Source organism: Diceros bicornis, chromosome 16 (genome assembly GCF_020826845.1).
Source record: "Diceros bicornis minor isolate mBicDic1 chromosome 16, mDicBic1.mat.cur, whole genome shotgun sequence".
In the NCBI taxonomy this organism is placed as follows: domain Eukaryota; kingdom Metazoa; phylum Chordata; class Mammalia; order Perissodactyla; family Rhinocerotidae; genus Diceros; species Diceros bicornis.
In genome coordinates, this window is record NC_080755.1 from 43,449,015 (window position 1) to 43,455,567 (window position 6,553).

Here is a 6,553-nt window from a genome sequence, read left to right on the forward strand (position 1 = left end):
ATCAGCCAATTCTAGAGCATCCTGAAAATGTTCATTTCTTCCTTCCAAGGCAAAGTGGCCATAGGTGTGGCGACCCTATTCTCACCCCGAGTCAAGATCCCGGTTTGACAACAAGTCTATTATAGATCCTTGGCATTTGTGCAATTGACATTTCAGTCATTCCCAAGCCACCCAGCAGGTCCCTGACCAGTATATCTGTCATTTTGCTGAGGCACAAATCTAAGCTACTTACCTGCTACTGTGTGAACCTAGTGGATGGCCCAGCATCCTCATCCCGGGACAGCTTACTGTGCTCTCCTCATTATAACACATGTAGTAACTAATAAAGTGATTAAAAACTTCCTTTGTAAATAAATGCTCTGTATTCATAATGCAGGCTGTCTCAAAGACCCCAGGGGATTATTCATGAGGGACATGGGTCTCCAGTAAAGTAATTATTTGTAGTCAGGAGAGTCTGGCCCGTGGCAGGCATTTCTAGACTCTATCTAACATGCTTTTAAGAACAACCCCAGAAAGTGGTTTCCTTTTATGGCAGTCTCAGTTTCCGATTCCTAGAAATAGCTGATTCCAATGGCACCTGATGACCACAAGTCACCTGAGGGGGCCTGAGGCCAGGGATGGATGACAACTACCTTTTATTTGGACACCAAAGCACACTGCAGCCTGAATTGCAACCACACCTTGCCATGGTCCCAGAGCATGCAACAGAATTTGCACTTGGTGTGTTTATTTCCATTCCACTAAGGGAACACGTGCGCTCTTAAAAATGCAAAGCCACACCCGAATCCATGCCAAAGACACTTGCGACAAATTGCATCACCTGGATTTTTTGTTTATGATAGCTAGCTCATGTTGGCAGTGCCAATTGGCCAGTTGTGTGCTCTTTTAAATCCTTCCTGCTCCTTTTCTCATTTGTGCCCAGGGCACACAAAGCTGCCCAGAAAGAAGGAATTCAACCAGCATTAGAAGAATGCACTGAAGTCCCATTTCCTAAATCCCAGGGGGAGATCTGAGCGAGAGGGGAGGACCCAGGTAGCTGAAGACAGGGTCCTTTTCATGTATCTGTTTCCCCAGGCCAAACACTGGGCTCAGCAGACAAACGTTAGTGGGAGGGAACAATGGAGGGTGGCTGAGTAGCAAGGAGAGGCCTGGGAAGGGGCGTGGGCACGAGGGGGTGGAAGCACTTCCTGAGGATTCATCCTGGCACAGAGTTTTCAGCTGCCACCCCCAGAGCCCCATCCCTCTGCCTGGCCAGGTCCAATCGGCCCTGGCAGAAAGGGCTGCGGGAGGGGCCAGTCATCACCCTGTCCTTACCAGAACCCCCATCCCAGGCCAGAAACCTTATCAAGCCAAGCTGCTCTCATCATTGGACCCTCCAGTCAAGTATCTGGACTTCTGGGCTGAAGGTCACCTTTTTTCTCTGATGTCTCTCCCTGGTCAGTCCCTGAAAAAAATACATTCTTTCCTTCTCTCTGTCTCTTCCCCTTTTCTGAAATGGCACACGGATCCCACTCTAAACCCACACAGGGTTTGGGCTGGCTGGGCTGGCTGCCCTGCGTGCTGACACCTCCATGTGGCCAGCCCCCCGCCTGGCTTCATTTGGAAGCAGACGACTATACCGCTGGCTCGCGTCCCCGCCCTGAAAGACTATTCCTCGGGTCATACTGACGCATCTAGTCAGGATGGGGGTTTTGTGCAGGCCCACGTCCCTTGTCCCTTGTAAGGCCTCCAGGACGTCAAAGCACAGAGTGTGTTGTGGGGGTGATGGGAGGGGAGGCAGCAGTGTGGGATCAAGTCTACCCAGAAATATGCTCAGTAAGGTAGAATAACAGATACACCAATCTTCAGGAGAGTCTGATTACTCTGAACACCATGGAACAGGCAGGTATTTTTTATGAATGAAATATTTCACACCCAGGGGACTCTGTTTTACCATAGGTAACGTAAGCTGTGAATTCAGAGAGCTTTAAACGCTGAAACCGTTCTGAGAAAAGTTGAGTTCCAGGTTGGCACTGTGGGAGGTTGTTCCAACCAAGTGGGCAGCGTGGACTCAGCTTCCTCCATCCTTGTTCTGGCATCGGAGCCTCCTGGTTTCCAGTTCCAGCAACCTCGCTGAGCCTCATTTCCCCCTCATCTGCAAAACAGGGTAAGTGTTCTGCCTCATAGGACTGGCAGAGGGTCAAAAATAATCACATCTGGAACTCGTTCTGGAAGGAATAAAAAGAAAGCGAGGCTTTTAAGTGAGAGTGTCAGAAGCCCCCAAGTGTGAGGATGCTGGAGGAGCAGCAGATTCTCTCCCTGGCTTGGGCCTCAGGACCCGCTGCTTTACTGTCAGTTTTTCCCCCATCGGTGCTGTCTTTCCTGGTCAAAGTAGAATGTTACTCACATGGAACTTCTGTTCGTCTTTTACAAGCAACTGCAACTGTGCAGCCTATGAAGTCCCTCAAGGACCTGACCATGGGGAAGTTCACGTGCCTATTCAAATGCAAAAGGGTTCCCAGAAACCCAAGGAAGATCCTCAACTGCTGTGAGGCTGGAGGATTTCCTCATGAAATCCAGCATGAAGGGTTCTTAAAGATCTAGATCCCACCGGCCTCAAACAAAAGCAATACCACCAGAGGGTCTGCGATATGGGATAAACATCTCCCAGGCGCATTGATTTTACTCTTGGAAGGTAAGCAGAGTTATTTAAGATATTTCAATATCAAATATGGATGTTCAGAAAATGCAAATTGTTCATTGATCAAGATTAAATACAAGGCTTCAAAGAAATTCCAGGCTTGCAGCTTAAAGCAGCAGTCCGGAAGTCTGGCCTTGGACTCCACCGCACCTCCTCACCACACACGGCCTCGCCTGGCCCACCCTACGACACCAACTGAGTCAGGATCTCAAGGGCAAGGTCCAGCATCAGGGCTCCTAGAAAGGCTCCCAGGTGACTCTAAAGTTCAGAGGGAATTAAGCAGCGCGGGCTCAAAGGTGTTTTGCTCTTGAAACTCAGGGTAGGAGGTGGAAGGGTCTGGAGTGCACACCCTCAGCACTGGTTTCTGGTCCCTTTGTAGATGAGGTAGTGATTTCTTCAAGATCTGAGTGACATAGTGAGAGATCCATGGAGATTTGCTGGATCAAACCAGTGTTAACATGAAGCCCTGGAGGATGAAGAAGTCGGCCGGGGTTATCTCCAAATGGCCCTTGTTCTACGCAGCGTGCTGAGACACTGGGTACAGACTGGACACCGAGGACCAAGCACTCGCACTTAAGGTGTCTCTTTCCGTCTTTTGATAATGGGGAGTAAACTATCTAAGGATGTTTCTCAAAGCCCTGTGAAAGTAAGACAGCATCCCCCCGCCCCTCCTGGGGCCTGGAGGTGATGCTTCTGAAGACCTCCGGTTCCTTCATGGAACCAGGGTCAAATGGGAAAACCACAGAAAAATGAGACTTCCAGAAAGATGCAGATGTCTTGTTTTCAAATAAAACCTTGGTACCCAGAACATGGATTCTTAGGCAGCTTAATTCTTCAGTTTGTTCCACAAAAAACATAATATCTTTCACCAAATAGATTCTGAAGCAACTTGATGGAGCTGCCAGCGTCAGGGACAGTCTGTCCCAGGTGGCGAGTGCAGCAGAGGGAGGGCCTAGTTAGATATAAAGCAGGCCCCCGGGGCACAGTGGCCTGGCTCCTGGCAGCAGAGCAATCTCAAGAGTCCCTGGAAGTGCAAGAGACAACTTTGTAAAGGGGGCCTGGGACTCAGGAATACTGACTGTGGCATTGCAATTGGAAGGCAAGCTGCTCGAGGGCAAGGGAGCAGTGCAGAGCAGGGGGTGAAGATCACGGGCACGAGAATCCCACAGACCAGGGCGGAATGCCAGTTGTACCCCTCACTGTGTGACCTTGGGCAAGTTCACTCATCTGAGATGGTCTTCTCACTGTAAAAGAAGGGAGTACCACTTCCTTCGCTGAGTTTAAGGATGAAGTGCAACTGTATATAAAGCATTTAGCAGCATGCTTAACTCAAGTACTCAGAAGTGGTGGTGATTTCAGCCATTGAACATTTTTCTGTCATTTGCCCAAAGAATGTCTAGTACCTGGGACTTGCTCAAGTTGACTGGCTAAATGAGGGCTAGTCAGTTGTCTTCCACAGCAGTGGTTCTCATTAGGGGGGGCAATTTTGCCCCCCAGGGTACACTTGGCAATGTCTGAAGACACTTTGGATTGTCACAACCGGGTGTGTGTGTACAACTGACATCTAGCAGGTGGAGGACACGGATGCTAAAACATCCTACAATGACAAGACAGCCCCCCGCCCCCCCAATTATCCAGCCACAAACGTCAGTAGTGCTGAGGCTGAGAATCCCTGATGTAAAGGAGAAGCTGCAATCAGCCCACTCAGATGGGGGGGCAGGGAAGCAAGCAGGCTTGTAAGTCTGGGATCTGGCAGCAAATGAAAACTGTCAACATTCCCGGAAGAGGAATCTTCCTCTCAATTAGGACACCTTTAGCAGTTATAACTCACAGGGTTAAGTTACAGAAATTGGATTCAGAATTAAGACTCATAGGTCAGTGGACTGATTTAAATAGCTTTCTGGTAAGACGTGAAAAAGCAATAGAAATTAGAGGGTCAGAATGGAAAAGCAGCTGGAGGTTGAAATGTGGTCCATGAAAAAGAGCATCACATAGTGGTCCAATAGATGAGGTCCGTCCCCCATTTTTGATTTTCTTTCTAGGATAAGGCAAACTACATACTAAGAGACTATAAGCACCAAGTAAAGGGAAGTTTCCATGATTCTGTAAAGACTAATTCTCCAGAAAGCCAACAAAGTTATCCAGCTGGGCCAGCATCTGCTCATGCTATGGCCTCAAAGACGAAATTAAAAACCTAAGTGATAATCCTGACTGGACCACAGTTTCGGCCAATTCTGACACTGCATTTGCTTGGCAGAGCACTTTAGTGCCTAGCATGAGTCCAGAAATCAATTCTGAAACAAGAACTGGTGTCTTAATCTAGGCAAAGTCCTTCACGGACATGATAGTTTGAGAATATAAATTAACCCTATTATATTAAGAAGTGCTATTGAAATCTTTTGATTGGCATGCCCAGGAATGAGAACCACCAAGTTAAATGAAAACATGCTCACACCTGAGTTGTAAGCAACTCATGAGACATTTTCTATGAAATCTTTCTGAAAACATTTTTAGATTTGGGGATTTTTATTTTTACCTTAAGCCAGTTACTTAAACTCTTAAGCTTCAGCTTTTTTTCTCTGCAAAATGGAGATAATAGTCCCTACACCTCTAGAGCTGTGGTGAAGATTAAATAAGATTATGCACCTGAGCTCACTTTGTACTAACTGGGTCACCCAGCTGAAGGTTGTGTTCTAAAACCTAACGGCTTTTTACCTTTACTTTACCTTGCTCTTTAGCAGCACTTCAATAGTATTTTTTTCAGGGTCATGCTGGGTTTTAAAAAGAACCAGACCAAGAAAGATGCTACCTAGGAAAGCAAATTATTTATTTCACAGCATCTCCAGGTTTTAGCTTCTTACTTGAAATTCATACAGTCCCCACAGGTAATTATTTCCATTTTACAGATAAGGAAAATGAAACTAGAAGTACATAATCTGCAAAATGGGATACGATGTCTTCTGAAGACAGAGAATAAGGGAACTTGAATTGAAACAGAGTCCAAAGCTGGAAATTAAGCTATGTAGGCCTAGCCCAGGAGCAGTTTCCAAGAGGAAATGACCAGAAAAGCATGGGAAATGACTGAAAAATCAGATATACTCTGAAAGGTGGCACATTCCATTCCCTTCAGTGCTCTACTTGGATTTAAAGACTCAGAGAAGACAGACTTGGAGACTAACTGACTCTATCTGTTACCTGAAGGGTTTACCTAAGGGTATCCAAATGGTGGTGATGGTGGAAAGGACAGCAGAAGGACGCTATTCCTGGGGAAAGTTAAAAAAGACAGGGGGCAAGACCTGAAGGGAGGTCACTGAAAAAGTTGAGGAAATGGAATAGAATATCAAGAAAGGCTTGCCTACTAGTAAAGAAAGTAAAAGATCAGTTTTGTAATCCTTGACCACAAATACAATCTTTGACATGAAAATATATTTTCCAAAAAGTAGTAGGAACTACCTGCTTGGGAAGAGAAAACAAGATATGATCCTGACTCAAGAGTCCTCACCACAAGCTTCTAGCCATAAGAATAAGATCTCATTGGTTTTCATGTGGTTCAAGAAAAGCCACTGGGAACAGGCCAGGAAAATTAGACACTTTTGGAGTTCGCTTTCTCAACATCAAATGAGATGGTGGCTCTCAGAATATGAATTCTGAGAACCTTCATCCATCAACTGGAATGACTAACCTAGGAAGATCTGTCTAGCCTCCAGATACTGGAACTTCTAGAATTAAAAAGAAACATCCTAAGCAATACCATTGGGTGACTTTATAAATGTGCAAAGTTCCCAAGAAGTACAAATTCTGTACGTACAGAATAACAAAGGAAAGTTGCTATTTAATCCAAACCCAACCAAGAGCCCATTCATGGTCCATTCT